The sequence below is a fragment of the Lepisosteus oculatus genome, unplaced genomic scaffold (assembly GCF_040954835.1).
Source record: "Lepisosteus oculatus isolate fLepOcu1 unplaced genomic scaffold, fLepOcu1.hap2 HAP2_SCAFFOLD_40, whole genome shotgun sequence".
Lineage (NCBI taxonomy): Eukaryota > Metazoa > Chordata > Actinopteri > Semionotiformes > Lepisosteidae > Lepisosteus > Lepisosteus oculatus.
In genome coordinates this window covers 2,005,859-2,020,627 of record NW_027167934.1, presented here as the reverse complement: position 1 = coordinate 2,020,627, position 14,769 = coordinate 2,005,859, and the positions used below count along the sequence as shown (strand labels likewise).

Here is a 14,769-nt window from a genome sequence, read left to right as displayed (position 1 = left end):
ACCTGGCCTTGTTGAGGGATGTCTGTCTGTACTCAGAGGATCGCTCCCTCCCTCTGTGCATTTTAGGTGTAGACCTAGAAAAGGCCTTTGACCGCCTAAACCGGCAGTACTTAACATTGGTACTTGAGCACATGAATTTTGGCCCCATCATGAGAAAGTGGATTAACCTGCTGTACACAGGTAGCAACAGCAGAGTAATGGTTAATGGCAATAGATCACACCCCTTTGAAGTCTGTTCAGAGGTGAGGCAGGCCTGCCCATTATCCCCCTTGTTATTCGTTTTGGCTATGGAGCCCTTAGCCTGTGCCTTGCGCCAGGATCAGGCCATTAATGGGATACCAGTGCCTGGAAGTGGGGGAGGAGAGGTAAAGACATCTCTATACATGGATGACGTCACCCTGCTCCTCTCTGACAATGCCTCAATTAGCAAGAGTGAGATTTTTTATCAGAACTGGAGGGAGCCAAAAGAAGGACATGATCTCAGGCTGCAAGAGAAGAGAATTAATTTACAGGTGCCATTCCCCGGCATTGTGGCCATTGTCGGTGCTCACACGCGATAAGATAAGGCGGAGGAGAGTGGGGCATGCCCAGCGGCAGACATTCACGGAGGGGGCAGTGCGAGGTGAGGTGAGGTGAGGTGCGACACCCCGGAGCCCCGACGCAGCTAATGCGGAGCACTTGTTGAACTGGCATCGAAAGGACGTGTGCGCACGGAGCGAGCCTTCCCTGCGGCGGAGCGCGGGAACTTTCTCCCCCCCTCCCGCTGCAGGAGTTGTGTGCGCTGCAGCGGTGCCGAGAGAAAAGCACAGAAGGCAGCAGGCTCTGGAGAGCAGGTAAGAGACGGAGCCTTGTGGGCAGGCGAGCAGGTCCGTTTTTTGGAAATTGCTGAAAAGGTTTGTTCGGTGTGTGGCAGGCACACGTCGCGAGCTTGCGTGGCGATCTGCCGGTCTGGAGTTATGCAAATGAGGCCGAATTGCATCCCGGGACATGCTGCGAATGCGCAACGGTGACTGCAGATGTGTAGGAAACGGTGCGCTCGTTTTCTTGTTTTGCCCACACTTTTGAGTGTTAGTGTGGCGTGTGAGTGTGCGAAAGAGTGGGCCCAGCAGGAGGCGGTGGCGTGCAGGGCGAGGAGGTGGCCTAGGCTGCGCAATTTGTGCTGTGGGTGCGGGCCTCTTGCAACTTGGTTTATTTGGTTTATTTATGGTTCGCATAAATAAAACCGGAAAAGAGGAATTTATTCTGCTTCCTGTGCGTGCAGTAGTTACAAAGTTGAACGTCTTTACACGATCTGCTGCAGTTTTCAGTGGGCGGGCTTTGTCAGATGGCTTGGAAAAACGCACTGTGTTTCGGCTCGGGAAACATCATGAGCAGTGTCCTGCATGTTTTCTGTGTATAGCTGTCTTTTAACGCATACAGAATTCATTCGAAATCATTGATTTCTCCAATTAACAAGGGTCCCTTTTTGAACCTGCCAGAAGCATTCTTTCAATGTAACAGATTTACTCTGGGGCAAGGCAGCATGACATTGAGAGTAGCTCAAGCTTTCAGCACCCGTATCGGACTGCGTGTATGCAGACACCGCTCAGAATCCCCTGTAAGATTCTCCTTCAATTCCGTTTTGCAGTGCTTTAGCTCTTTCAAAAGGCTGCGCTTTGCTAGTCACAATCCAAGGCTCATGACAGCATTTGAAACCAATCGCCACTGCGTTGGCCGGGAATCGAACCTGGGTCAACTGCTTGGAAGGCAGCTATGCTCACCACTATACCACCAACGCACGCCCACAGGTGCCCTGCAGGACACCACCAGAGAATGCTCACGATTTCGGAAGCTGTCTCCGGGACGTGCTGATTCCACACATCCTGAATAAATCATGATATTGTTAGTTGCTGTAGCTAGACGTTCAAATGAGTTTCATGGCCAGATGGACTGTTTCCTCCAGCGGTATAGTATTGCAGTGAGACAGCACGATGCCTGCAAGACTATGTCACGCTTAACGCCACAGATTGTGTTTGTGTTGGACAGTTGGACCCTACAGTTGGACCCTCGTCGACAACCTGAATAGCTTATTCAGAAGCAGTGCTGGACCGGGAACGAACCAGCTTCTTCCCAGGCACAAGAGTGACTTGTGAGGACTCGCGGTCACACTCTGTGCATAGAGACTTTCTACCAGCCAGCCGGACTGCTGGTAGATCCCCTCGGAGCAACGACTGCCCTGCGCGCCTCAGTCAGATTCCTCCGCCCGTCCTACTCCGAGCTGCACCTTGACTGGTTGGCCGGTAGCCAGAGGACGCCGGGACAACGCCCATTGGACAACCGCTGGAACAGAGGCTGCAACAGAGCCTGTCAGCTGGTTTGGTGTTCGTGCCGGGAAATTCCAAATCCATACACAGTGGATAAGTAAACCCCATGTTCTACATTGCGTCTCGAGAATTTAATTGTACCTCAACACAAGTTGTTATCAATTTAATTCATGAGTAATGTATTTACTTCCGAGTTTAGAGTAACAGTGGGTAATAACACTGATTAGCGATTTGGTAACCGAACGATATATATTGACATATATTCTCTGTTGTGTATCTCTTTGTGTTTGCATCTCTTCGGGATTATATACCTTGTATATTGATAACCCTCACAGTAAGGTCTGCCACTCGTATCCAGGCAGACTAGTATATGTTTGGTGCACAATTTATATTAATAAATGTATCTAGTGTATTGAACCCCTGTGTGTGCGTTGTTAGTTGTTCTGACGATTGATTTTCTAAAAGCCCCAACGAACAACCTTGTGATTACTGCTACAATTAATAATTGTCTCAGTAAACCCATCAAACCATTACATTTAATGGCGTCCCTGGGTGGGCGAGTTTAGAATGAAATGAGAATCAGTCGCACAGAATAACTGAAGTTCAGCACAGCACCTCGGCTTCTATACGCAAATACCGGGTGTGCTGATAACTGCGTAAAGAAATCCCCCTGTTTTCTAGCGTTTAGTGTAACGTGTGCTGATTGGAAATCCATCTGCTCGGGTGTCTAGATTCCATACTGTATTTTGGAAAAAGAAAAAAAAAAGTAATACTCTTAAAGTTTCTCTGACGTGTAGCGGTGAGGCTTATTAATAGAAAGAATTAAGTGTTCTGAGCCTTCCCAAATGAGGCCCCATTTCTCTGTGGTGCAGCCATAGAGAAACAATTCATGCAAGATGTTTTCTTTTGATAAGGACAGCTCCCAAAGGGGGATGCACTTAGCTAAGCCTGGCTATCATGATCAATGGTCATCCATTGGCGCCTATCTGTCTAGGGAGTGCCAGTTGGACATCTGGACTGCATTACTAAGTGTCAGGAGTAAGTGACTCATATCTCACCTTGATCAACCAATCAGGGACTGGTAGGGCCGAGTAACCCACATGGGACTCTGATGCCCATGGAACTTTCAGCCAATCAATGAGCTGAAGTTCCTCCAGGTAAAAACAGGCAACACAGAGAGCCTGGAGATTCAGATTCAGAAGGGAAGATTCAACAAGATTCAGATTCAGATTCAGATTCAACAATTCTAAAGGGAATTCAAAGGAGAATCCCAAGGGCAGGACATTCTCGCAGCGCGCCTCCTGACCATCCTGAGACTCAGCCCGGACAACCATGGAACGGCCAGTATGTCCGAGTGCCAGAACCTTCCTTTGTTCTAAGAGTCTAGAGTGGAGGTTGCCAGAGAGTAACCAGCAGCAGGCCTTGTGAACAGGTCGGAACTGTGGACAGCTGAATCACTATTCAGAACTAGCTCTTCATCAGGAACGAACCGGTCCTCTTCCTGATTTGCTGGGACCCACAGTCATCTTTTCTCCTGTGCACAAACTTTGCTAGTTAAAGCCAACAGTGAGCATCAGCAGCGCACCGTCGCAAGCCGCACAGCACAGCCTGGCACGGAGCCAGAGAGCGCGGATTGGACAGCAACAGCCTGCAACTGTTTCTTTGAGTCCGCAGGAGATCTGAATCCCCAAAGATTGGATGAGTATTCAACTTCAATGCATTACAGCTCGAGAATTCAATTGTTATCCCAACCAGTTGATATCAATTTAATTCCTAAGAGTTATGTACTTGTTTTGAGTATCTAATGTAGAAGTTGTAACCAAGTTCATTTATGAAACGGTCTTAATGAATGATATACTGAACGTATGTCCTCTTGATATGTGTAACACTTTGTAACTGATTGAATATATACCTTTTGTATTCTGATAACCCTCTCGATAAGATCTGTTAGGTTTATATGCATATTCTATGTATTAATAAATGTATCCTCGTGTATTAGTACCTGTGTGTGTGCGTTGTTTGAGTTATATCGCATGGTTGGATTCTAAAGCCATCAAAAGAATCAACTTTGTGATTTACTGCTACAATTAATAATTGTCTCAGTAAATGCCCAAACCCTACAGAACTGGTGCCTTCAGAGAGCCACTATGATTACATATTTGGCGTCCCTGAACCGGTTTTCCCTACAGACGTAATGACAATGGCTGCTAAAATGTCTGAAGTGGAGTCGCTTATAAGTACTATTTCTAGCGACGACAATCCTGGTTACTGGAGTGGTATCGAAAAGTTGAACTTTGATGATATTGAGAAGCTGCAAGTAGATTTAGTAGCTAAGGTAGCGAACCAGCTTAACACAGGAGGGTCTGTGAAAGCAGTTCTGGTCCTATCGAGTTTCACCTTAAATCTAGCTAAACAGCTGGAACTGTCTTTGTCCGAGCTGACAAAGTTTCAAAAGCTTCAGGGAACGCTAGAAAGATATAAGGCGGAGCGAGTTGAGTTGTTGGATATAATCAGAGAAAAGAGAGTGAAAAATGAGGAAAGTGAAGACTGACTCAGGGAAGTTTTAGGTAAATTAGATGACTTGTCTGCTAGAGAAACTGCGGCTGAGGTAGCTAGGAGAGACCTGGAAGCGAGCTTGAAAGAAAAAGAAAAAGAAATTGAGCGTTTAAATGAGCTCAGACAGGAAAGGCAAAAGGAGTCAGATGCTGCCGTACTGGAAGCAAAATAGACTAGATCCCACTTGCATGCCAGCCCACCTAGCAGCCCGGAGCGCTCACCCAGCGCGCCGGGAGGAGGTTTCTCCCGGCCAGGGTCTGTGGTCGGATCGGCATGGGGGAGATCGCCGAGTCCTGCGCGAAACGCAAGGGCGAGTCAGTTCAGGGATAGACCCCCTGCTCCTGATCACGGCCGTCTCCCTGCCCGCTGAGAAACCGTAAAAATTAACCTCCACTCCCTGAGGCAGTTAGCCAAAGATGTAGAAAGGTTTGACCCGTCAGTGTCAGGGAATAATGTGGAGACCTACATCGATGAGCTGAGATATACTTTGCAGTTTATGCCCGAAGCGTCCGAACAGGAAAAGGCTATGTTAGTAAGGAAAACTACCAGCCGAGCGGTCCACGAGTGGATGTCTAGACAAGGACCGGAGGTCTGTAATAGCTTTGAGGAGCTGTGTCAGGCAATGATCGGAGAATTTTCGGCTTTTATCGATCCCATAGCTGCCGTGGCCGCTGTGCACCATATTAAGCACGAAAAAGCTGAAGCCCCTCGCGACTATTATCAGAGGCTTAGGCGCACTTATTTTGCAGGGCGGAATGAAGAGGGTTGCGAAGAGAACGTGAATTTCAAAGGTTTATTCATTGCTAATCTGCATCCCTCAGTCAGGAAAATGATTGTGATGCACACTGATGCAAAAGCGATGAAAATGTCTGACATTAGAAGGTTGGCTCAAAAAGCCTGGGGAGCTGAAGTCTCTGCTTCCTCAGAGCAAAAACCTGCTAAAACGGCCGTGTTCGCCACTAAAGCCAGCAGGGTTGACGACTCGCCTCAGCTCGAGGCAGCTGAGGTTCCTGAGCTCGCTAAGCCCCGGCGCAAAATAGGCAGGCAGGACCGCACTAAGCGTCAGAGCCGCCGTGAGCGCTACGGGGAAGGCAAGGGCTCAGGCAGAGCCTATCATAAGACTGGACGAAGGGAGTCAACTGCAGCCCGCCTGGCCAGGCTTGAACAAGCCCTGCCTGAGAGATCGGGACAGGGTAAACCTTCCGCACCGAATGCCGGAAGTGTGAATGAGCTTAGGGGGACCACGCCCCTTCTCACTGGAGGAGGCGGGGATCCGTCCCAAGCCCCTCCCTCAGTCTATCTGATTGGGTGGGAGGGTTCCTGCCTGGAAGAAGGCTGTGACTCTGAGTTGGGCGCTGACCCCGCCCCTGAAGTCAAAGAAAAGACAGGCTTCCTACAATTCTTAGGGAATCTCAGCCAGAAAGGCAAAGCAAGGCGTATTTATATCAAGGTTTCTCTTGAAAACGTCTTAGATAGAGAAGCACTGATTGACACTGGGGCTGAAATTAGTTTGATGTCAGCCGATCTACTCAGCGAGCTCAAACGAGTAGCGAAAGGAAAAGGCATCAGACTTAAGGTAGAACCGTGTAAGATAGATATTTCCAGCTATACCCAGGATCATGCCAGGATCACACACCGAGTTTGGGTGGCACTTAGGTTCGGGCCAATGAACGTGGTGCATCCTGTTTACATCTCTAGGTTTAAAACAGAGCCACTACTCATTGGCCAAGACCTGCTTGACAGGCTGGAGCCTCTGGTGGACTGCCAGCGTGGAAAATTGTGGGCTCAGGTCAAAAACCCTAAGCCTGTTGCACAGCAAAAAGGGGGATTCAGTGGTTATGCTGTGATCACACAGTGCCCACTGAACACTATAGCTGAGTTGGAGGTTCCTCCTGGTTCCTCTGGACGAGAATAAATGTCTCTTCTTGCTTTCCAAAACTACAGGGAAGTCCTGCCCAGGCCAGCACTCCCACGGTCTCCCAACTACAGGAGCAGTGCTCCAAGCAGCTGCTTGACCCGCCAGGTAAAGCACACCCCCTTTTCATCCCTGAAGAAGAGTGGATCTCCCTGTCCGGTAATGAATGGGAGTCCTTTCTGTGCACCCTGGTACCTCAGGGGGTCCAGGACTACCACCCCATGGTGGTGGGAGGGGGTCCAGGTGGCAGAAGTGCAGGTTGATGATGTAATTCTTAGCCTCAGCTCTGAGAAGTCCATAATCAGTGAAGGTCTGTTCGAGGACCTGTCGCGAAGCTGTCAGGTGACCCTGGTGACGCAGTCACAGGTTCTGTGGTGGGCACCCCCATCTCATAGGTCCATTTGGAGCAAAGGAAGCTGTGTAGCTTCCATCTCCATCGGAAAAAGGAAGTTTGCTCACTACTTCCTATTGGAAGTACCTATTGGTTCGACTGGGCGCCCAGCTGGACACAGTAAACAGTGTGCTGTGGACACGGGTGGACCCAGATGCCCACTCTCTAAGCGGTGACCCCGAGAACATTCGGTCAGGTCAGACGATTCCTCAGGCCTGCCAGGTAGGAAACGAATCGGACCTGATCGTTCCTGCGTCAACAGCAGGGTTTCCAGTACGCCTTGTCCTAAAGAAGGGACAGAGAATGGACGCTGAGATGGTTTTCTTCCAACCATCAGCTCAGTTTATCAGACTGAACCTAGCAGTCTGTTGTACCCCCAGACTGGAACGGAATGGCCGAGCCACCTGCCTGTTGGTGCAGAACATAGCAAAACAAGATGTCAAAATCCCTGCTCGCACTGACATGGGACTGGTAATTGACAATGGTTTCTATGATTTCGAACTAGCCATCCCAGTACTGGGGCAGCTCCCTGGTCCCTTGGCCAGGGAGGGGGGAACCGAGCAGGTGTACTACACCTACCCCCGGCGGATGATTGCAATTATGCCAATAGAGGGATTCTGCAACCAGGAGGTGTGCAGGGTGGACCTTAGCGATAAGGATGAGATGGTTGTGTACACAGTACACGCAGGTGTTCCGATGGACCACTCAGCCGAGAGTACGACCCGGGATACCGCCATGCCGTCAAAAGCGGGGTTCCTAGAGCAGGTACAGGAACAGGTTGGCAAGGCAGATGCCCTGGAAACGGAAAGCCAGCGTCAGCAGCTGCGTCAGAATTTCCAGGATTTCCGGGAAGTGTTTGCACGGGACGCCTATGACTGCGGGGTGACGGATTTGAACACAGTGCGCATTCCAACGGCCCCTGGCGCCCGCCCAACCTATGTCAGGCAGTATCGCATTCCCCTCACGGCATACGAGTCCATAAAGCAGACGTTGGATGCTCTACTAGAGCGTCAGATCATAAGGGAGTGTAACTCCACTTATAACTCCCCACTGTGGCCGGTGCTGAAACCCAATGGTAAATGGCGTCTGACCATTGACTACCGGCAGCTGAATAAACAGGTTCCTTTGTCACGATGGCCAATGATCTACCTAGATCAGGAGTTATTCAAGGTGACAACAGCGAAATATTTCACCACAGTGGATGTGGCCAATGGGTTCTGGACCCTTAAGGTAGAACCAACAGACCAGTACAAACTGGCCTTTTCCTTTGGAAATAGGCAGTTCACCTGGAATCGATGCCCCTTTGGGTATTCCAACTCCCCAGCGGAGTTCAACATATTTCTGCACAAAGCCATGAGTGATGCAGCCGCCAGGGGCAACCTGGTCTATGTGGACGATATTCTGATGAGGAGTCAGACCTGGGAAGAACACATGGCCGAGATCAGGCATGTGTTGACCCAGCTCTCCTGTGCAGGGGCCAAACTGTCCCTGGCTAAGGGACAGTGGTGTAGGACCCAAGTGGAGTACGTGGGACTGTTGGTTGGAGCCCAAGGCATACAGCCACAGTCCAGCAGAGTCCAAGCTATCCAGAATATGAAGTCGCCCACTAACCTGTCTGAACTGCGCAGCTTTCTGGGAGTATGTAATTATTCCCAGCAGTTCATTGAGGATTACGCTGAAATAGCAAGGCCCCTCCACAAGCTGTTGCAGAAAGACGTGCCCTTTGAGTGGGGGCCTTCCCCAGAACAGGCTGTGATGGAGCTGAAGCGCAGACTCGGTAGTGCGCCGAGCTTGGCCTACCCTGACAAAAATAAGGTCTTCTACCTTGAAGCAGGGTTCTCAGAGCACTGCCTTGGGGCTGCTCTGAGTCAGGAATATAACCAAGAGCGAAGGGTGGTGGCATATGCCAGTCGAGCCCTGAGCCCAGTGGAGCAAAAGTTCTTGGACTGCGAGAAGGCCCTGTTGTCTACGGTCTGGTCGGTAGAACACTTCCGTAGTTATGTTGGGGGACAAAAGATCATCATCGAAACCTGCCACCAACCTGTGACATTCCTGCATAGCCAGAGACTGAAAGCGGGCAGGGTGTCAAATAGCAGGATTGTGGCATGAATGATGGCCCTACAAGGCTATGAGATAGAGGTACGTTATGCACAGAGCAAGAAAATGTACCTGGGACAGGGCCTGGCTTTGGGCCAAGTGTGTCACGGCTGTGACACTGACATGGAAGCTCCAGAAACAATTCCCGCTGCTGAGCTACCGAACAATCATCGGTACTACGATGAGAACATGGGCCAGGGCTTACCCATGGCCTATGTTGACGGTTGCTCTTTTCGCCACGAACAGCAGGTGCTAGCAGGGGTAGGAGTAGTCTGGCAAGACAATACTCCCTGTGGGCCGACCCGCTATAAGCTAGGACCAAAGACTAGTCAGTATGCGGAAGTAGCTGGGGTGCTGATCACCCTCCAGCAGGCCCTGACACATGGCCTTAAACAGTTTGTCATCTGTAGTGACTCGAACTACGCCCGACATAGCTTCGTGTCTCACGTTCCGTATTGGAAGGGTAACGGCATGAAAAATGCCCGGGGCAAGGAAGTAAAGAACAAAGAGTTGTTCCTGGCCAGTGACAAGCTCACGACCGAGGCTGGAATGATGGTTTACTGGAGGAAGGTGAAGGGACACTCCCAGGTGAAGGGACCCGACAAAGACGGGAATGATGAGGCCGACCGGTTGGCCAAATCTGGCGCCTTAGAGGGTGAACCCTGGCAGTTCCAGCAGGAATGGCTACCCCCAGAATTCGTGGCTGAGGTCAAGGCGGTCACCTGAAGCAGGGCTAGACAGGATGTCGGAGCTGACCCTCAATCTGTAGTGCTTGGGTCACAGGGTTTTAACACCGATCTTGCGGAAATGCAGAAACAGGACCCAGCAATTGGGCAAATGTATCAGCATATCGCTGACCCAGTGCGTCAACCTCTTTCGGAGCAGGTGCTGAGCCAGTCTCTGGAGCTGAAGGAGCTGGCAGAGGTGAAAGACAACCTAAAAATTATAAAGGGGTTGTTGGTTTGTGTACCAGTTACACAAGGTGTCCCAAAGTGGGTAGTTCCCCACTGTCATCGGGGGGTCATGATCCAACACGCTCATGACGAACCCTGTGGGGGTCACCGGGGAATCAAGGCTACATACGACACTATCCAGCAGGTGGCATTCTGGCCTCACATGGGCCAAGACATCGCCGCGTATGTAAAGGGGTGTCTGACGTGTAGCCAGTTCCAACCATCACGGCCCTTGCACCGTGCACCACTCCAGAAAAAGGGCATGACATTCACCTGGTCCAATCTTCAAATGGATTGGGTGGGGCCGCTGGTGAGGTCATCCAGAGGGAACAAATATTTCCTCACTGTTACGTGTGCATTCACAAAATGGATTGAGTGCCTCCCAGCACCCAACGACACGGCAGAGACAACTGCAGTGCTGTTGGTGAACCATGTGTTCAGTCGATGGGGATTCCCCCTGACCGTGGTCTCGGATCGGGGAACCCATTTCACAGCTACAGTAATGGCAACCCTGTGGAATATGCTTGGGGTCAAGACCCAGTTGCATATCTCCTACCACCCTCAATCCTCGGGCCAGGCAGAAAGGGCAAACCGAACGGTGGTTAGTATGCTCAAAAAGTTTGTCTCCAACAGCAGTAGGGACTGAGACATTAAGCTGCCCCTGGTTCTGATGGCCATCCGAGCTACGCCCCATTGCTCTACGGGGGTCCCACCTTTTGAGATGATGACAAGTCGGAAGATGACTCTTCCCCTACACTGTCTTTATGGGGTGGAGGACCTGAGCACGACGGGGGCTGCTACGGCCCATCAGTATGTGTCAGACCTGCGAGCACATCTGCAGGCAACCTTTGCTTTTGCCCAGAACAATCTGGGAAGGAGTGCAGAGGGTAGGAAAGCATACTATGACTGAAAGGCAGTTAACCAGGAACTCCAAGTAGGAGACAAGGTCCTGTACTTCCAATTTGCCAAACCCACAGGGGTGGCCCGGAAGTACTTACCCAGTTGGACAGGACCCCACGAGATTGTCGATAAGGTATCACCGGTAGCTTATCGAATTCAGATTGAGAAGGGAAGGCAATCTCTGGTCTACAAGTGGGTGCATCGCAACCACCTCCGGTTGTATCGCCCACCTCAAATGGCGCCGGAGAACACAGAATAGGGTTAAACGTCCAAACCCGATCAAAGAGGGGGGTGCCCCTTTGTAGCTGCAGGCAGTTAGGTACTGTACTGTAGGTCCTGCTAGGAAAATATATTCAAAATTATAGTGGAACTGTACCATGTGCCTCATCTATGTTCCAGAATGGGAATCCTAAAACTGCCACGGCTGGTCCTGACAGTACTGTGGATCGCCTCGACACAGCCCCTTGAAGTTGTGGAACCTGGTCCTCCTACCGGCATAGTCCTGCAGGAAACCATAGTCCTCTCCATGGAAATCTTTATGGTACAATCTTTTTTTTTTCTTATAAAATATACTTTATTCCGAAAAAAAACACATCTCAAAAGGAAACATCTCACACGATAACACTCCACAAAATTAAAACATCGGTGGAACGGCGGTGATTGTCCGTTATCAATCCTTGCAAGGGTGGGCGTATTTGCGCTATTATGAGAGTCCCTCCAAACCCTACCGCTTGCTGTAAACCATTAATCCCTGTACAGGGTCCATAGGCCTTTCCAGCGCTCCTTTGCCGTGGGGAAACCCCATTTAGCAACATCGCGCTTCATCCTCCTCCTGAGGTCCGCCAGGATCCTCTCTTCCAGCTCCCTCGCTCCCCACTTGTTGTTGTGCCGGATGAGATTGTTCCTCGCGTCCCACAGGCCTTTCTTTGTGAGGGACAGCAGCAGCCACATCAGGAACTGCGTCCCCCTGTCCAGTCCGGTAGGTGCCAGCCCCAGCAGAATGTACTGGTAGCTGAGCACCGCATTCGTTTCCAGGAGTTGCATTATGTTGTCCATTCTGCCCCACGCCGCCTTGGCGAAGGGGCAGCTCCTTCACTTTATTAAGATACTGAAGAAAGATGTGGAGACGGGGGTTTGAATTTAATCCTTTCTGTAGGGGGTTTAGACTTTCAAGTCACAAGCTGGGGTTTATGGCAGGAAAGGGGGGTTAACTGATAAGGATTGCAGATGCAAGCTAGGAACCCCCCTGGGTGTAATGTTAAACTGACCATTTGTCCAGAACATCGTAAACTGGCCAAATACCATGAACCCCCCTCTTTACCATCAGACCGAGTGACGTCAGAAACGGAGAAGAAAACACTATATAACCCAAAAGTTTGTAACAGTACGGGGAACAATACTTCGGTTTTGTTGTTTCTTGCGGGAAACAAGACTTCGGCTTTATTGTTCCTTGCATGCAATAAACTCATCTGTTTTACTTCATCTCGGGATCAAGAACCTTATTTCTTCTGTTACAACAAATTTGGCGTAGTCGGCGGATGCTCCAGAAGGCGCAGAACTTCCCATCGGCAGGAGAGATGGTCAGCGCGCACATAACTAAGAGGTAAGGACTCCTCTTTTATTTAAAAGTCCTGACTCTCTCTGACCGATTGGGAAATCTCTGCTCCCTGCGAGAATCGCCCGAGATGACGGAGTAAACGTGAGTTTCTGAATTCCTCTGGCCCGGGGAAGACACCGGTGTATGTAATGGGTTGTTTGCTGTAAGCCCAGAATTTGGTCTGGCAGGGGTTCCGCGGTATTGTGTACAGGCGTTCGAAGCTGGTATATGCCTTAATTGCTCGTGGAGTTTTTGAACGGGTTTTGGACCCTTACCGTGAAGTTCAGGACTGGTGTGGGCCTTAATTGCGCCCGGAGTTCTGAAGGTCAGAACTGGTTTGGGCCTTAATTGCGCCCGGAGTTCTGAGGCTCAGGATCGGTGTGGGCCTTAATTGCGCCCGGAGTTCTGTGGCTCGGGATCGGTGTGGGCCTTAATTGCGCCCGGGGTTCTGGAGTGGTGCATTAAATGCACGTATAATCCAGGATTGGTGTGGGCCTTAATTGCGCCCGGGGTCCTGAGATTAGCTACGCCTTGATTGTGCACAGATTGGCGTGGCGTGGTTTTTTTGTTTTAAAGGAAACAGGAGTAGAAGAGATATATATATATGTATGTATGTTTTTGGTGTTTTCCTTGTTTGTGAAATACATATACACACGCACGACACTAACATAAACACACCTCATAATAAAAGAGCAAAGCATTAAGTAGCAGGATTTAAAGGACGTTGAGACCCGAGAATCGCCCTGATTGAGCTCAGTGCGTAAGTCCACCCCGGGGCAAAAGCAGCGATGCTGGCGTTCTGGGGATGGTGAATTACTGATCAAGAAAGGGGGTTTTCGAGGTCTCGTTTCTTACCTGTGAACAGTGCGGTGTAAGCCCTCTCTAAAGTCTCGGAGAGGCATTTAGATCTGGAGGTAACAGACGCCCTTAGCTGAATGAGTGCAGTAATGCACAGGTTTTTCCAAGTGAAAACATCCCCCTACTGAATGAGCTGTTACCTCACACACGACAAAAGTAAATCTTAAAGAAACCAAACATGTGTGCTAATTGGGTGTTTGAGAAAGTGGTGGAAGTATCTGATTACATATCGGAAAAGTGTAAATTGACTGAAAGGGAAGAGAAATATAGGATGAAGCTGAGTCTGTCAGAAGGAGTTTGGGGCGAAGATGCCTGTAAAAAAGCGTATGAACATTGGAACAAAAACAAAGATTTAGCTGCAGCCCTGGTGATCGGCCGACACCTGAGGTGGCAGATTAGCATGAAGGAGAAATCAGAATGGGATAAAAAAGAGAAGGAGTTCACAGAAAAAATAAAAGCGTTAAATGAGAGGAAAGATAATTTATTCGCGGCAAAAGAGGTACTAGAAAAAAAGCTAAAAGAGGGAGTACAGGAGAATGAGAAACTAAAGAAGGAATTAACTCCTGGTCACGCTGCACTGGTTAATGTGCTACAGCCGGCGACTAAGTTATATCCTGCTCTCCCACAGGGGAACAAACAGGCAGGAAACGAAAATAATTGGGATCAATTCCCACAGTGGCCATATGGAGATGGGGGGTCGGATTGGGATAACACTTGGTATGAGTGTGATAAAGACGGATCAGAGTCTCCCCTGTTAGAGGGAGGGCGCCCGTAGGTCTGTACTCTCACTCGAAGTGGGAAAGGACTTGATGTAGCAGGGGCTGGCGCCGTTGATGACAGCGCCACTCTAGCTCCGTCTCGCACCCCGCCGAGGGGGTCCGTTCTCGCACCTACCTTCCCTGAATCCCCAATACGATCAAATCCAAAACCGGAGGATATTGACCGGTGGGCTAGAGAAGTACCGCACCCAAAATTAGGGATGCAGCGAACCTGGAGTGCGCTTCAGGAATTAAAAGATACTTATGGTATCTCCCCCCTGACTGCCGCTATGATCCTCAGAAGGACAGGGGAAAAGCGTGTCGGAGAACTTAAACAATTGTGTGAGGATAACGGCAGGGGAGGGCGATGGGAATGGGTTTGGCGATGGCTTAAACAAAATTATCCACCAAAGACAGATTGGAAAAAGATATCTGCGCGTC

General features: G+C 49.9%; 1 non-coding gene across 1 annotated transcript; it reads right to left on the bottom strand.

Moving 5' to 3' along the window:
* Window positions 1-1,705: 1,705 nt before the first annotated feature.
* On the bottom strand, window positions 1,706-1,777 carry trnag-ucc (transfer RNA glycine (anticodon UCC)). Its single transcript has one exon. It is a non-coding gene; the product is annotated as a tRNA-Gly (tRNA).
* Window positions 1,778-14,769: the final 12,992 nt, after the last annotated feature.